Source organism: Mus musculus, chromosome 12 (genome assembly GCF_000001635.26).
Source record: "Mus musculus strain C57BL/6J chromosome 12, GRCm38.p6 C57BL/6J".
Classification (NCBI taxonomy): Eukaryota; Metazoa; Chordata; class Mammalia; order Rodentia; family Muridae; genus Mus; species Mus musculus.
Window position 1 is genome coordinate 100,301,921 of NC_000078.6, and position 17,185 is coordinate 100,319,105.

Genomic DNA, 17,185 nt, shown 5'->3' on the forward strand with positions numbered 1-17,185 from the left:
ACTGACCACACGAAACTGCTGAAATTCATCTTTCAACTACAAGCAGGGCAGTTGTAGACTGATGTGTGGCTCACTGCGTTCAGGGGGCTATAGAAGTAGTAAGTGTGAGGTGGTCACCCTGGGCTGCGGTAAGACCCTGCCTCAAAAACAAAGCAAGTGACACTGCCACCCAAATCAGAATAACAACTACACCAACCCCAAATCAGAAACCAAATGAAAGGCAGTTTTATATGACTTATCTGAAAATGTCTCAAGAATCAACAAACTGGAAAGGTCCACAATGACTCAGTGTGGCTGACCTGTCGTGTCCTAGCCGGCACCAGCCTGTATGGGAGGGCATCTACCACCTGTGGCATCACTGGATATGACATTAAAAAAAAAAAATCCTAGTCTCTTGCCTTAGTCAAGTGCCTCGTGCTAATGTACAGTGCTCAGCCCTGCTCAGCTGCCCACAGAAGTCACCTTTCCACTTTAGTCAGGGTGTCTGTGTTGATCCCCAAATATCTGACCACAGACACGTTTCCCAGCTGTGCAGGTCAGTAAGTGCTTTTTCATCTAATGGCCACACTCTTATGTAACTCGCCTTTCCTTTGTGTGGTGACACTGAGGTCATGGCCAACCTCTACTCTTGAATGTCACACATCTATGACCGTCTTTCCAGAAAGTGTTACTCTGTCCTCTGAATGGAATTTCACTTTGTAGACCCACACTGACCTGCAATTTGTGACAATCCCCCTGCCTCTGCCTTCTAAAGTCAAGTGCAGCCACTCTTTACTGGACTGTTAGGTTTTATAGCTCGAGCAGCCTCTAGTGAGATGAGCTGACTGAGAGACTCTTACTGTTGGTTCATAAACAGACATGGGGCACCGATCTGGGTGGAGGATGGAGGGTGGGGGAGTCTGCTGTCCCCATTCCTCACACTTGCCTTTGGTTATTTGGAGAGTCTCTCTTTAGGGTAAATGTCTCTAAAGTGGCAGTCATTGTTAGAGGCCCTGACTCTAACTTTTAGAGTGTTGCACACTTTCCTGTGAAGGTCAGCTTCTCTGGTCTGCTGCTGTGGAGGTCCCCCCGCCTCCCACCCCCTCTCTGTTCTTTTTGTGCTCTGAATCAAGATCCTCTGCCCCACCCCCACATTTATTTATTATTTTTGTGTATACGTGTGTGCTCCCGTGTGAGTTTATGTGCACCATGTGTGTTCAGGAGCCCACAGAGGTTAGAAGAAGGCATAGAATCCCCTGGAACTAAAATTGCAGTTGCTTGTGAGCTGCCATGTGGTTGCTGGAGTCTGAACCTGGATCCTCTGCAAGAGCAGTAAGCAATCTTAACTGTGCAGCCGTGTTCTCAGTTGTTAGAAGGGATTCACGCACGGCTCTAAATTTGGGGTGGGTGGTGTCACTCCCTAGCTTACAAAGTTAGCACCCTTACAGGACCGACAATCTTTCACTGTCTTGTGACTCGTCCTGCTTTAAGGAGCTTATTTTGCCTTAGCAGGCAGACCTGGGTGTCTGCTGCTGTGCATGACACCAAATGGCTAATCGTGCTTGCCCTTCACTCCGTGGGGCACTGGCTCTGTCTTACAGCAGACAGTAACCAGAGCAGGGGCCACCTCTATGTTCCAGTGAGCCACCCAGGTACCCTCTGTTTCAGCATCACGCTGTTTTAGCTTCCACAACTATGAGTCATATTTTAACAGACAGGATTAAAGTCTTTCCTCTCTACCATCTGCTTTTAAATATTTCCTGATCATCCTTCCTTGAATGATTATATGACAATCATTTGGTCAGTCCCTTAAGGAATCAAACTGTATATTGATGTACAAGTGCATGAAGAAGCTGACATCTTTATGGTGGATAATTTTCCTGCCCAAGATTTTGACATGGCCTGACATTGCTCAAATATGATCCCAACTGTTGTGGACTTGGTCTAATACTGAATGTATTATGTTAATTTGGTTCCCAAAATTGCAGGAGGATCCACACATCAAGGGACCCTGCCCCAGTTGGTTTTAATTTGTAAATATAGTTGTTGGTGGCCAATGGCTGGGCAGGGAGACAGGTGGGACTTTAGGTTTCCTGGGCAAGGGACTAAGGAAGGAGCAGGAAGAGGGAGAGCTGCCACGCCAGGAAAGGAGCAGAGCCACGCTTAAGGTGTGCTGGACGGAGAACACAGCCACTGTGTAGGTGCTGAAACACTCAGCCCAGGGGGGCTGCAGGAAACTCAGAAATAACAGAGGGGAGGTGTTAGTCATGTGGAGATTTGGAAGTGGCCCAGCCATTGAGCTGTTTAAGGCATATTAAAATGTGTGTGTGTGTGTCTGTCTGTCTGTCTATCTGTCTGTCCTGTCTGTCAGCCTGTCTGTCTGTCTGTCTTTCATTTGGGAACCCAAAACACTGGGACAGGCAGTGAGGACACTGAAGTAGGAGCAGCTGTGGCCTGAGCCACATGCAGGTGACATCACCGTAAGAACAGGGGCAGATGGTGATCATTCAGAGCAGTCAGGAAGTCAGCACCTGCAGCAGGTGCTATCTAGGCCCACAGTTAACTCCAGCTGACCCTCAGGACACCTGCCCTGCGCCACCTGCTCCTGAGCCACCTGCTGGGAAGAGCTGGTTGGTGGTCAGTGGGATGGCAGCCAAGAAGCCTTGTGGAGGCCCTCTACTGGGGGTTCTAGAAGGGAGAAGAACCCTAGTTCTGGGGGGACAGGGTTCAGAAAATCTTGGTGGGGGAGGAGGAGGAGGAGAAGGAGGAGGAGCAGGAGGCGATGGTGATGACAGACAGGCCGTCAGAGAGAGCAGGGCTCAGTGTGCATGGCTGTCTCCTCAGCCTCTCCACCCCTCTTAGAGAGGAAGGGAACTGGGTAGGAACAGGGAGATGATCAGTCCTGGGGCTGGCCTTCCTGAGGGAGTGAGTATAACCACTGAGTGCAGACAGCAGATGCCTGGCCATTGGCTTCACTCTGCTGAAGCAGGCCCAGACCCTAGGCTAGGAAGTCTGTTCTCATATGGCAGCTACTGAATATGGCTGGGGCCTACTATGGGCTCCAGGGAAGAGCAAGTCTACACTGCTGAAAGTCCTATAGAGCAAAGCCCCGGTGGGTGGGAGTAACTGACATCCTCAGTGCTAGGCACTGGCTGGGGGTGGGGGTGGGGGTCTCTGTGGTCCCCTAGTGGTTAGGTTAAGGTCAAGACAGACTGCCACTCTCGGATGACCTCAGAGCTTGCCAAACAATGTGTTCTTTGTAATTAATTCCTAAAGCCAGTGTGAGCTTGTCATAGGATTGAAAGGTAGGTCTCTCTCTATCTCCCCAGTGAGTCAAGGCCAGCTGGGAAATCAGTCACACTATAGGAACTACCACAGCATGCTCTTGCTAACCAAAAGGTTGGCCAGAAGTGGCTGGCAGTTGGCTATGTGACCCAGCCCTTTTGTGCCCCAGAGGCCTTCTTTCAGCCCTGGCCTTGAAGAACAATTCTGTAACAGAGCACTGACATCCCTTCCAGGCCCACAGGCCCTGCCTCTTTTCCTCTCCAAAGACAGGAAGCCCCACTCCGGAGGTCTGCATTGAACTGTTCCCTCTGCCAGCTGGCTGTAGCCTTTTCATGGTCCTGCCAGGCTGGCTGTCACTGGACACATTGCTGAGTCCCTCTTACTTCCCCAGCCTCCATCAGCCTGGTGAACTTGAGTTCCATCAAAATTTTGGGCCTCCCGGTTTCCCGAGGAGCCCAAGATCCACTGCTCCCCTCAAGAGGAGGTCAAGAGCACAAGCAAGAGAGAGGGAGGCTGACGACATACTCCATGACCCTAGACTCACAATTCCCTCCCCAGCATCAGAGTGGACACAGCCTATGGGGTGATGTCCTGGGACACACACAGGTAGGTGCAATTCAGGCCTGTCTTAAAGAGCAGCAACAATGTCTAGTGGCATCGAGCCCTTATTCAGTGCTAGGTGCTTGCGCTACCCCCATCATCTTCGACCACCACCAGGGTGGATGCTACTACAGATCTGTGCCACAGGCCAAGCACCTATGGCCATCTGTGGAACTGAGACTGGAACTGTGACGCACGTATGCGCGCCCTCGCCGTTGGCCCCTCATTCTTGCAGAGTGCAGGGAAGAAGGAGCTCCTTGCTAGTCCTTTCATCAGACACAAATGCAGGCAGCTTCCCAAGCTTGTAATTATTCTAATCAGGTGTTTTATACAAATAAGATCTTGGTGATGCACCAAATTAGAAATAAAGGATTAAATTAAACCTGTTATTTCAAGTGAGATAAAATGGACTTGGCTAGTTTGAGGGCAATTAGCGTCTGCCTTTTTGTTGTGGTAATTGCTGCCCTAGACTCAACACCTTGCCACATGCCTAGAGAGTATACAGGAACCTCGGGAAGGCTGTGGGTTCACGAGTCAAGACCAAAGCTCCTCTGGGAACCTTGGACATCTCCATGGTGCTCTGCCCAAGAGCAAGGACAGCCATTTGCTGAGAGCTCCAGGCAGGCCACAGTCTGTGCTAGTCCTAGGGGTATTGGCATGGGGAGGTGATCTCCATGTAGTTGGGGCCAGGTGTCCCTTCTCTTCCCAGCAGTGTCTGGGCAGTGAGTACTGGGCACTCTCCAGACAGGGTATGGATGACTCTTGCTCCCTGTCATTCCCCATGCCGTCTCCAGCTGTCACTCACTGGACTTTTAATAGCTTTGTTCCCACTTCTAGGTCAGAAAAGCTATCACTGCAACCCTGCAGGGAGCAGGGTTAGGGCAAGTGGCTCAAGGCAGTGATGTTTGGTGTCCTCAAAAACCAGAGGCAGACAAAACACCTGGGGCCAGCGGCTTGTATGAGTTTTCAGTGTACGAGGAGTCGATGGTAGAGTCAAGAGTTTGCTGAGCTGTGTGTGAGAGGTGTTCTAATTGCAGAGAATGCCCTCCGGCCCCATTTCCTCACTGAGCTTTGCTGTGGGTGATGACAGGGCAGGGACTGAGTGAACCCCATCACCTCAGCAAGCCCTGAAAAATCTTGGATTCAGGAATATGACCTAAGCATTAAGCTATTACAGTTCCAGACCAGTACCCTGCCCTGGCTTTGCACGTGCTATGATGGTCAACTGAAGTAGTGTGGGACTGTCTGCTCCAGAGAGAGGTGGGCTCAAAGACACAGGCTTGCTAGGACAGGCACAGGCCGGCTCTGTACTCACGGCAACCTGGATGATGAGGGGCAGCATACACCACTGACCAGGAAGACAATAAGCCAGGGATATTTTAACAAATGTTTCCTTAAATCAGAGATTGACAGTGAACTAGTTCCACTCTCAGAAGCCCACAGGGAACAATGGCTTTGTCAGGATGGTTGGTAGTAGCCCTGGAACACAGAGCCTTGGGTGGCCCTGAACCTCTCCACAGCCACCTTCCTCCTCTGAAACATTAGAAGAGCTGTGTGTTCTGGGCATGAGCACTTTGTGATGTAGCTCAGGGGACTGCTACCAGTCCACCCTGCTTCCCACTGACCCCTGCAGAAGATCTGAAGCAGTGCCTGTAGGTGATGGTGGTGGTGGTGGTGGTGGTGGTGGTGGTGGTGGTGGTGTGTGTGTGTGTGTGTGTGTGTGTGTGTGTGTGTGTGTGTGGCTGTCCTTGGTTTCTCTATCTGGATCCCAGCTTCTACGGCTGAGGCCTGGTTTCCACCAGGCTGTCTCTTCTGTTTCCTTTGTTTGCTCAGAGCAGAGGACAGGCAAGTGTATGTGTCCAGGATAACTATGTCAGTCTGGCTCTGTGCCAGGCATCCCCAGTCCAGCCACCTGCCTACACTCTTCTGTCCACACCCAGCAGAGCAGACCGCAGGAGGGGCTTATACACGGCCACTTGGCTCCCTGGAGAAGGGCCCGGGAGGTCAGGTAGCCCTATCTCCTTTCAGAACAGAGTAAGGCTGGCGTTGCAGCTCAAGTCTATTTACTCTGTTTTAACCCAGCTCATGCCAAGGCCTTCCTGACAACCTGGTGCCCACTGTGGATGGAGGGCAGCAGGTACCCCACAGTGTTTGCATGCAGCTCTCTCCCTAGCACATGGCTTCTGCCACCAGCCCTGGGTGGCCTCCAGGCACTCCAGTGAGGACAGAGCATTTCTGATGCTGCTCTGCCTCCAGAACAGCAAGGGCAGCTCGAGCTCTGCTCTGGGGACCAGGGCTGAAGGGCAGCAGCAGGGAGGCTGCAGGGACAAAGGATAGCAGGGAAATGCCATCTGCCAGCTGCCAGAGCTCTGTCACACTGCAGAGAGGGACTTCTGCCAAAGGTCAGCGGCGGGTTGAGGAGAGAGCTCTAGAGCTACTGACTGAGGCCAAGCTTGGTGCTTTGTGGCCTTTCTCCAGGGCTGGGGTGACATTAAAGGTAACTTTCTCTAATCCCTGTGGCCTCTGCCCTTCACACTACACTACAACCCCCAGCCCCACTTGAGTGTCAGGACCTAAACAAGGGCTGCCTCCTCCTTCTCTCCTCTAAGTTAACTACTACTGCTACTACCACCACCAATCTTGTAGGCAGCACCTAGTCAGAACTGGGATATGGTATGCAAGGCAGAAAGGAGGAGGAGGTGTTGGCTTGGGGCAGGGAGTAGGGTGCACTTAACATACGCACCTGAAGGGTGCTGCAAACACCAGGAGAAAAAGGGCCTGGTGCCCCTCATGTGAGACCCCTGCTGCCCCACATAGGTGACAGGCCTCTTTTCACAAGTGACACCTGAGGACAGGAGGCTGCTTTCCCATGGGGTTCCTTTTCCGTGTCAAATGCATTATTTGAAGAAATGTGCCTTCGGGTGCCTAGGCCTTCTAGCAACAAACTAACTCAGCAGCAAACCAACCTCTGATTCTTGTGTGCTTGAGAGCCAATCAGCTACAGAACAGCAGTACTCAGTTGACAGGGGTTCTGGGTCCCATGTCTCACCTCAGCAGGGGGCCTCCTTCTCTTGCATCTTTCTGTGACCAGGATCTTGCTATTCCCCTAGTATCCATCCCTGGCACTAATGGACCTCTAATGAGCCAGTCTCTCTAATCCCTGAGCTCTGATGCTCTCCTGAAGTCACACAGGTCAGTCCCCTTCTGCTTCTACCTGGCAGCCTTTAAAGACCTGAAGGAACTTCTGTAATAGCACCCTCCCTCCCTCCTCCCTCCTCCCCCCCCCCCTTCCTCCCCTCCCTTTGGGCTTTACAGGGATGGTAAATTCAAATCTCTCTCCATATGACTGCATTCTGCATCATGTTGGTCCTCAATGGAAGAGGCCTCACTGTGGGTTCAGAAAAAGTTATCATTAAGTCTTGGGAAAACAGGAAGATGGCTTTTCTTCATAGGTATTCTTTTTGAATATTTTTTAAATTCACATGGCTGGCAGAATCTTTTAACACGACTTCTTTTCGGGATGGTTTGAAATATCCTAGAGGAGTGATTCTGCAATTAGAGATGCTGGAGGGATGGGCTGTTAGGCAGTCGACACTGGCAGAAGTCTGGCTGTAAGCCCGAGGGCCCATTCAGCCAGGCCTTCAATTTCCTCTGGCCTAATTTCTTTGAAAGGGGGTACTCAGCATTAGTGCCAATATACCTATAGGCTGTGGTGGCCTTTTAGAGAACTGGGGATCACTGGGTTAGTTTTAGGGAGGGACCACAGCCAACTGGCTAGCCACTTCCAAGGCCTGAGATGTCCCAAAGGCCACCCCCTCCCACAGAAGGAATTCAGGATGCAGTTGGGGCAGAGGACAGTAGGTAACAGGCGCATCCCAATGGCCAGCTCCCTTATTTTATGGGTGGGGCGGGGATGGTGGAGGCTAATTGCTAGGAAACAAGCACAGGCATTCTTCAGGATCTGTGGGGGGTTAGCTCCCCAATAACCAATCTGTTAAAAGCCTGATAAAGATGCTATGTTTTTTATTACTACCCATGCAGCTCTGTGTACTTCTTTAAATCAGAAGAGAAAGGGATTTATTCAATGTGGCTTCATTGGGAAGGGGAACAAAGAGATCAATAACTTCTCACCCAGCCCTGGCCCATCTTCAGGGTTCTGAAGGAAGGCCACGTCTATAGCACATACTGTACACCAAGTGCCAAGGCAATGCTGTTGATGGCTGCCATGCTGAAATACTTACAATGACAAGAAAGTCAGTATGAATCTTGAGCAGACATATTTTTTCCCCAAGCAGCCCCTATGCTGGGACTGCATAAGTGAGCCACAGAACAGCGTCTGTATCCCCAGGGCAGGCTTTGCTAATTCTGCTACAACAGAACAGCTTCTAGCTCTCTCCTCCATCCATGAATGTGCGGAAGAGCAGGGGGTATCTCAGCACCACTGTGCCTGTACTGTGTGGCCTGCTAGAGACTCGGGTAAACTGTCTCAGGGCCATACTTCCTATCCCCTGAAGGGCCCAGGCCCAGGCCTGGAGAGTAGACCTGCTGTGAGTCTTGCCCTGCTCTGGTGTCTTGAGCAGAGCAGGGCTGTCTCTTAAGTGTACAGAACCAATGTCTACCTGAAGGAAGGAAGCTACAGGAAGCATCCCAGATGACAAGACATAACTCGCCTACCTACCTGCTAAGTGCATGGGAAGGGGGAAGCTTAGGGTCCACTTAACTGGAGGGGAGGAGCTGTGACCCCGAGGTGGCTGTGAGACAGACAGAAGACATGTATCTAATTCCTCCTGGTGGACACACCAGGTGCCTGGCTCTTGAGAGGATGAGCTCATTTAATAACAGTCAAATGCCCAATCAGAAGGCAGTGAGGCAGAGGAGCAGGGTGTTATTGTTACCAACAATGTCAGGACCAGGCACTCTGCCTGGGCACAGTGCCCTGGCCCCAGACAACTTCGCCTGCCCTTGGGATTAATGTGCAATGATTTTTCTAATCAGGAAGGAGGAGATGCAGCTTTTATAATGGAAAGACACTGTGTCTCAGCTCTTCTCTGAGGTCACACTGTCTTAGAAAATCATATCTAGGCAATCTGGGTGCTGCCCCCTGGCCCTGAGACAGGGGATACTCAGTGGCCCTGGTGTCTGAGCACCCGGTGCTTGGTGTTACTGCAAGCGAGGGCCCTGGAAGTCAGGCAGGGGGCTGTGGGGAATCCCAGCACCAGAGGAGTTCCCTCTGGCAGCAGCCCGAGGCATGATGCTCACAAATTAAGCCACCAGTCAGCACAGAAGCACAGTCACAGCCCCCGCAGCTCTGCCTGGGGTGCTGACCCACTTGAGGAAGTGTCAGGCCAGCCAATCCTAAGCAGCATCAAAGGACATCCAGTTAGCAGAGAGCCAGGGCCACTGATGGGGGTGGAAGACAGTGACAAGGAAGCCCTGGGCCTCCCCAAGATGTTGGGATGGTATGCACCTGTCTCACTCTGAAACTGGATGTAGTCCAGTCCCTGCCAATAGTCCAAACTGAACCTCTTTAGCTTCCCCTCCCCCAACTGCCACATTGAGCTGGTACTTTGCTGCAGTGGGATGAGATCATAGGCTGAGCCTGACTTGCTCTTAGGAGAGAAGTGCTTCGGTCCTGATGCTGTGGCAACTGCAATTCCCTAGGCAGTGTGTCCTATTCTGTGGGTGCTACCTGACTGCCCTTGCTGGTACTTTTCCACTGGCAATGGGCAGGAGACTCCTGTTGACTTATTTATACATCTCCCTGGTTGACTTATTTATTTATTTTTATCTACCTTCAACAACAAGTTGGGCAGAAAACAATGAGGCAGAACAGCCTTGAAGTCAAGTGCTTCCCCATGGCCCAACTTACCCACACAATGGAAAGTCTGGTGCTAATTACCTCCCAGGGGCCCTACCTGTCTCCAGAAGAGACTGCTGTCCCTGCCTGTTTGGAAAGGTGGTATGCCATTCCAGGCAGGGTGTAGGAGCACAGCTGTCTGAGACCACTGTTTCCACATCAGAGGCCCAGCTTCCCTAGAGGGGACATGGATATAGGTGGGACATCCTCAGGGCCCTTGTCGGGGAGGGCAGAGGGCTTCCAATTATGGGCCTGTCATGGGCACAACAATTTCTAGGTAACCAGCCAACAAAAGGGCTATTCTGAGGCTTTCCTAGAGTCCCAGGGCCTGAGTGGGGGACACTTAGAGATCCTGACCCTGCTATGGTGGCCCAAGCCTGGATCCCTTCCCCAGGGCCCCACTTGGTACAATCCTTGTCTCATCTCCATGACCAAATCCCAGACAAGAAGTAATAGAGAAGGCTCGAGGTAAGCAGGTGCTCTTGGCTGTGGTGGCGGAAGTGTGAGGCTGGTTGCTTACATCTTGATGGACTAGAAAGCAGAGGGGCGGAGCTATCAGCCTTAAACCTGATTCCCTGTGACCCAGTTCCTCAACCTAGGCCCTACCCCTCTCAAGGTTCTACTCCTTCCTAAACAGCACCATCAGTTGAGAACCAAGTATTCAAACAAAGGAGCCTAAGGTAGTGTAATACATCCAAACAATAGTACCTGACCGCAGTGCCAGCTTCTTCTTAGGACGGGAAGGGAAGCCATGCCTTTGTGGGTGTTCTCTGGACTCAGTCTGACCATTTTCCACCAAGCACTGCAAGCAAAAGCCTGGCTCCAGCAGACTTAGTGAGGTACCTGGGCAGAAGGCAGGGCTGGGGCACCCTGTCTCCACCCTACTATGTGATCTACGACCGACTGCTAACCTAGACTAAGGCTTGTCTCTCTAAGAGTCTCACTTTTCAGTCTGGAAAAGAAAGATACAGAGTATATGACTAGTCAGGCCTGTTATTTACTCCATATTCTGGGAGATTACAGCATCCTCAATGTTCATGTTGTCCCAGGACTTGAAAAGTAGTGGCTGATGTGGCCAGAAAGGCTTCTCAAGGAAGAGGCTGGGCAAGAGAAAGAGGCTAAGCAAGATGCAAACCGATTGCCCTAGGAGAGCAGCACTGGGGACCAGGAGGGAAGGGGGCAGTTCTGCTCCCACTCTGCACAGAGAAGCACTACAAGTGACTTACTAAGTGCAGCCTCAGGAGTTCCTGGGAGGCGCAGCACCCCTTTCTGCCTTCTCAGGAGTAAGCAGATGAGCAGATTTGGGCTGAGAGTGCCAGAGGCTCCAGGATTTATAGGAAACTTGGAAAGCCCAAGAAGTCAACAGTACAGAGCAGAGGCCACCAGCTGCTAGACTAGGGAACCCTAGGGTCACTGAGGCAGAGGCCACGTTTACTCACTTTTTACCTCTGGGCACTTGAGGTGCAGACAATGCATACTGTTGATTCTGAGCCATTTCACCCCCCTCCCCCCCCCCACACACACACACTCTTGGTTACTATAAGTACTCTGTTGATGACCACAGAGTGGGCACTAGGTCCTAGCTCTGTCCATTACCCATCTTGTCCAGCTTTTTTGTCAAATGTACTCCTGTCCAAGTGTAGCACGCTATGTGGAAGGTGTTGGTTTTCACACCCATCCCTGAACGTTGCCTGGAGACGTGACTTCTCTGGGCCCATCTGGACTTTAAATGGCGAATGCCAGCTGCAAGAGGGCTGCCAAAATGACACAAAGCCTCAGTGGTCTCCACAGCCAGGGCACCAGAGAGGATGGCCGTCATCTGACTCACCGGGGTACAAACACAAGGATGATTTACTACCTGACAGGATGGATGTGGTCACTTTGGCCAGCACCTAACCACATCCCTGCCAGGGTCTGGCAAGAATTATTTTTCCATTTTTAAATAGGAACAAACAGAAATGATAAGACATTTTCCAATGAGGGGGACACTGAAACTGATTAGCCTTGGAAAAATTGTCCCCAAAATAACAAGACAGCTCATCATCCTCTATGTGGATGGGAAAGAGGGGTGGGTCTCCCTGCCCAGCAAGAGGCCCCACTCAGCCATTCCTCACATCTGTGCTTTGCTGGTAAACCAGCGCAGGGGAAGCCCTGTATCAAGGAAAGGAGAAATAGACAGGTTGCCTGGAAGCAAGCTTTCACTATTATTTGTTTGAATAACACCCCCGCCCCCCCCCGCCCCACCCCGTCCCCCACCAAGTGCTGTCAACTCAGACCCAGAGCTGGAATAAGAAAGATAGTGACCAGGCTGGGGACAGTGTGGCTCTGCAAAGAGGAAGGTTTACACTGCAGAGCTCCTGGGGAGAAGAGAGGCACAGCAGGCGCTTTCGTTCCCTGCACAGAGCTCTCACCATTTCCCGATTCAGTGCAGAATAAATCAGCATCAAGATCAGAGGCATCGCCTCAAGAGTTCCCAGCCGGTGCTGAGAGGAGCGTGGGAGGTGCTGCTCACCTGCCTTGGTACAGGCACTGAGCTCATTTGTATGTGGTCCCTGCTATGTATCAGGCTGTGCTTGACACAGAATGGGGGCCTGCGGCCTTGGACAATGACTTGGAGGGAGACTAGAAAATTAGAATAAATTAAAGCATCCGCCATCACTCCTGCTCACAGAGACGTGTTCAGACTACAGATTCAGGAAAGGTCATAGTCATTTTATGCTCTAACCTGGTATGGTCATACCCAGAGGTGACCTGTTACTGGCACTGGCTGATCCAGCATCAGTCCTATAACCCTGTTACAGGCAGTTCTTGTTCTGACTGTACACTCTGCTAAAAGGAAGGCCCCTCTTTCCTAAAGAACGGAGAAGGGGCAAGTGCACAGGGAACCTCACGCTTGCATCCTGGGGGCCTGGAGGAGTCTCGTATTTCCCATGTGACTTTCATGCTACTGGTTTTGGAGGAAGGTCAGGTACTGAGGTGAGGTGCTTGTGCTAGGCCAGAACCATGTCTACATCCCTGAGGGCAGACCAGAGGTTGGCATGATTGCTGTAGAGGAAACATGACATGTCCTGGTCAGACAGATCTCCAGTGCATGTCAGAGCTATGTTCTAGATGCTGTTGCTTCTGCTCCGAATTGTCTACTCTTAGCCACTACTCTTTCTGGCCCTGGCCTGGGCAGTTCTGCAGTACTTCCTTCCCCGGTTCCTTCAGCCCTGCCTCTGCTCAGCGCCACAGCAGCTTCTGAGGCGTGGCCTTGAGTGTTCTTCATCCATGGTCCCTCTGATGTCTCTCTGCTTCCCTCCTTAACAGCAATTCCCTCTCTGGCCCATGAGTGCAAGTGATATAATGGCCAAAATGGCTCTCTGGAAGAAAAAAAGCCCAGATGTGTGGCATTTGCCATTTTCTACAAAGTAAGTCCTTCTATCAAGACTAAACCATACTGCTCTCTTGAGGGTTGAAGGGAACAACACAAACCCCGATTTTCTTCCAGCACTGAGAATACAGAGGGGCACAGGATGAACTTTCTTTAGCATGGAGCAGCTCTGGTAGGGGCCCCAGGATCTATGCATCTCCCGAGGAATGTGTCACCCTGGAAACATGGCTAACTCTCTGCAGCTTCCCCCTGGTTGCCAGCAACATGACCTCTGAGCTTGACTTCCCAGAGATCCTTCTGAGCTGACAGCTGTGTTGCCTATGATGCTTGCTGGTGGGTGTGCAGGCATCTGAGTGAGGTAGTGGTGGCTGGAGGGGGCTGCTGCCAGCAGGAAGCTGGTGACTGTAGCTGGCTCTTTAATCAAAGGCACAAGTGTATTTGTTACCTTTGTATAAAACGCAGGCGGCAGGTAAAGAATTTAACAGCTTATGGGAGTTCTAATTAGAGAGCCAATTATAACTCGATTGACCTGCCTTGCTTTGGAGGGCCTGGAAACTCGCATGTTGTCCTTAGGAAGAAGCAGATTTTGCTTCTAGTTTGTTCTGGGAGATCTCCGCAGGGATCTTTGGCTCTGGCCCCATGCATCTGTCTAGATCTGGCAGCCTGGTGCAGAGGATGAGAGAGAACCTGCAGGGCCCTGGACTCCTATAGGGAGGGGCCGAGCTTTATTTATGAAGACACAGCATCCACTGTCAGAGGCTGCTCTGTGCCAGGCTAGCGGCTTCTGCTGCATTTAGAAGGACACTGGCCAGAATTTCAATTATAGATCTAATCAAGAGTCAACTCTTAGCTAGGCAGGATCCCAGGCCAGTATGTATGTGTGTGTGCGTGTATGTGTGTGTGTGTGTGTGTGTGTGTGTGTGTGTGTGTGTGTGTGTGCATGTGCGTGTATCATCTCCCTACTCCTCTCAGCAAATCACTGTTGTTACCAGCCTGGAGAACAGGCACCAGACAGACATGAAAAGGGGGTGCTTCATACGTCTAAACATTTGTCATTTGACACACCTGCAGGCCTCTAGCTCACATGTGTGATCATGGCTTACTCCTGCTAGGGTGATCACCACCATCCCTCATGGATAGAAGAACCGAGGCCCAGAGAAGGAAGGCAACTTGCCCAGGGGCCTCAGCTCTGTTGTGTGGAAACTGTGTCTAATTCAAGCCATGTCTGCTCCTGATGTGTAGCCAAGAGAGGCTGTGCCGTCTGAGCTCCTCCTTCTGCACGGTGCAGGAGCAGGGCTGAGTCCCGCATGGAGAGCAGAGAGGACTGAGCTCAAGGACGTGGGATCTGGTAGAGCCACAGCCAAATCCCTTCTACAGGGACAAGCAGTGGCATCCGCATGATTGACTGGTCAGAGCCTAGATTTCCCACGAGTGTTGCTTCTCTCCTGCTCCCTAAGTGCTGGCACGCCACGGACTGTGCTCTTGGCCTCTCTCTTGCTTCCTCTCTATGATTTTTGCCTTAGCTTCAGCTATTGCCTGTTGCCAACCCCAAGTCACTGACCCAGCCTAGTCGTGTGCGGCCTGCTATCACTAGGTAGTTCTTCCTGGAGCAGGTGCCTGATGCCAGGCTAGCACTCTCCAGTCCGTGCACCAAGCCTTACTGGGCTTCCCTGCTCAGCACTTCTCATCTTGAACTGTCCTTAAGGATTCTGTTACCAGGTTACCAGCCCAGAGCATGGTCTCTCTACAGAGCAAATATAATCACATTGGCTTGGCTGTTTAGATTTTATCTTGTACAATTTCAAACCTTCAGAAAAGCAAAAAGGCTAATATAACAAACTAATAGCCAAAGTTAACAGCTGCTAAACCTTTTCCTTATAAAGAAAATTGTGGTGTGTGCGTGTGTGTGTACACATGCACATGCGTGCACCATGCTATGCTTGCATAAGTCAGAGGGCAGCTTTTGGCGTCGGTTCTCTCATGGGTCCTGAGAATTGAACTCAGGTTGTCAGGCTTGGTGGCAATCACCTATTGATTCACCGCACTGGTACTGCTAACTTTCTTCTGTATTAGCTTAATTAATCTATTTTGGGGGAAGGGTGATTATTTATTATAAGTGACAGGCATTTTTATCTCTAAACCCCCTTTAAAATTAAGGATGTTTTTTTATAACCACTTGAGCATCTCAGACTCACACTGTATATAGTACCCTCAGAAGTGATGTAGTCAGGACTTCTGGTACAGTCATCACCGGCATCCGCCTTGTTCTTTCCTAGTTGGTTTCTGCTAAAATGAAGAAGCTGTGATGATCTCTAACTCTGCAGTTCACCTAACTCACTGGTGAGGTGAGGTCTGAAGGCACACACCTGCTACGTGTCCATTTTGGACTTCTATTTGTTATTCAAAGAGACCTTCCCACGGGAGATGGCTTCCCAAAAGCTTTGGGCCTAAAAGTTTTACCATTCTTCTGCAAGTCCAGAAATCAAGTGGAGCTGACATGGCCCAAAAGGAGCCCACAGCACTCAGCAGGGAGTTCAGAACATGGTGGCAGTCATACGCTTAATCCATGTTCAAAGGTAGGTAGCAGGCTAGGGAGGGAGGCAGAGTGAAAGAAACTCAGGATTAAGATGCAGGGGCCAGGAATTTGTAACAGGAGTTGGAAACATTATAGGGAAACACAGACCAACCCAGGCAAAAAATCTCCATGTCTTTCCCAAGCCAAGAAGTTTCCTGTGTGCGGCAGGAAGGCAGAAGAGCCTAGTTGGTATGCTGTATTGGAACAAGAGGACAGCATTTCTAAGGATAACGGCATGGGTAGGATATATCAGATTTGGAAACATTTAGGTACTGAGACTGAATTGGCTGCCAGTCACCTAAGACTTCAGAGCAAAATCAGAAGTAAGCAGAGCTCTGGTATTTCCCTCCAGCTGAGGTGAAGAAAGACTTAATGCTACAGGGCACCACACAGTTTGCACTTGAGAGCCTGTTCTGCCCTAGGTTGCTTTTTGGGTCTGTGACTACGGTCTCTAGGGAGAGCCAGGTCACCTGATGCCAATTCTTCCTGGCCAGTGTAGGGACAAGTGTTGCTGGGTTGGAGGGCTCCCAAACAAAAAGAAACTGCCTCTGGAGGAAGTCCCTGCCCCGAGGGATGCTTCAACTATAGGGTTAGGGTAGGGACAGCTGGGCTATGCTGGACAGGAGCCAAGTGATCACAAGCAGGTTCTCTATGCCCAGGGGGCGTCCCTTTTGCTTAAAGGAGGACACAGATGCCCAACACCCCAAAACAGTTATAAACTAAACATAAGTAATTAAAAAAAAAGAATTTAAGAATCTCGGAGCTACAACTGATATCACTTACAACACTTGCTGCTCTGTCCCTGCACCAATCATGCCCTTGGATACTCACTGCATCTTGCACTGGCTGTTTCTAGAGTTGCCACATGCTCCAAACCAGACCGTGAAGCCCCCATCAGGGGAGCCCATTCACAGAGCAACCCCAGGGCCCCCGAGGCCCTGGACAGGAGCCATGGATGTTTTCCTCAAGAGGACGTGTTCTATTCACAGCTCATAGAAATCACAGAGGAAATCTACACCTAGCAATGACAGTGATGCTGACAGTTCATCCTATATCGAACCTATACAGTGACACACGTGGGTCCTACACCTACTCCGTCTACCGTGAGAAAGTGGAAGTTTACAAGTGATGGACCCTTCAGTTGCTCAGCATTTGCATACCACACTCCAGGTCCTAGGTTCAATCCTAAAAACATTTAGTCAAAAAAAAAAAAAAAAATCCAACCCAACCCAACCCCAAATGGAACTGAACCAAAGCAAACCAAACAAAACCCTCAAGTAACAAAGCAACAAAGAAGGCAACAGACCTGGGGCCTGGCCGCTGTTCTAACGCACCGCCACTGAGGCTCCGACTCCTCATGCTGACAACTGCTCAGGCTTGCCCTGATTTGCGCTAACTTACAGCTTGACCAGGGCAGATCACCTAGAGCCGCTTTCCTCTCCAGTATCAAGAAATTCTCTATTTCACTAAATAGTGTAACAACGGGTCTGACATACAACCTTTCAAATTAGACTGT

At 50.7% G+C, this 17,185-nt stretch overlaps 1 protein-coding gene across 17 annotated transcripts in view; it reads right to left on the reverse strand.

Moving 5' to 3' along the window:
- The window catches only part of Ttc7b (tetratricopeptide repeat domain 7B), a 220,068-nt gene that overhangs the window by 1,151 nt on the left and 201,732 nt on the right, over window positions 1–17,185 (reverse strand). The gene's annotated exons all lie outside the window — the stretch shown is intronic.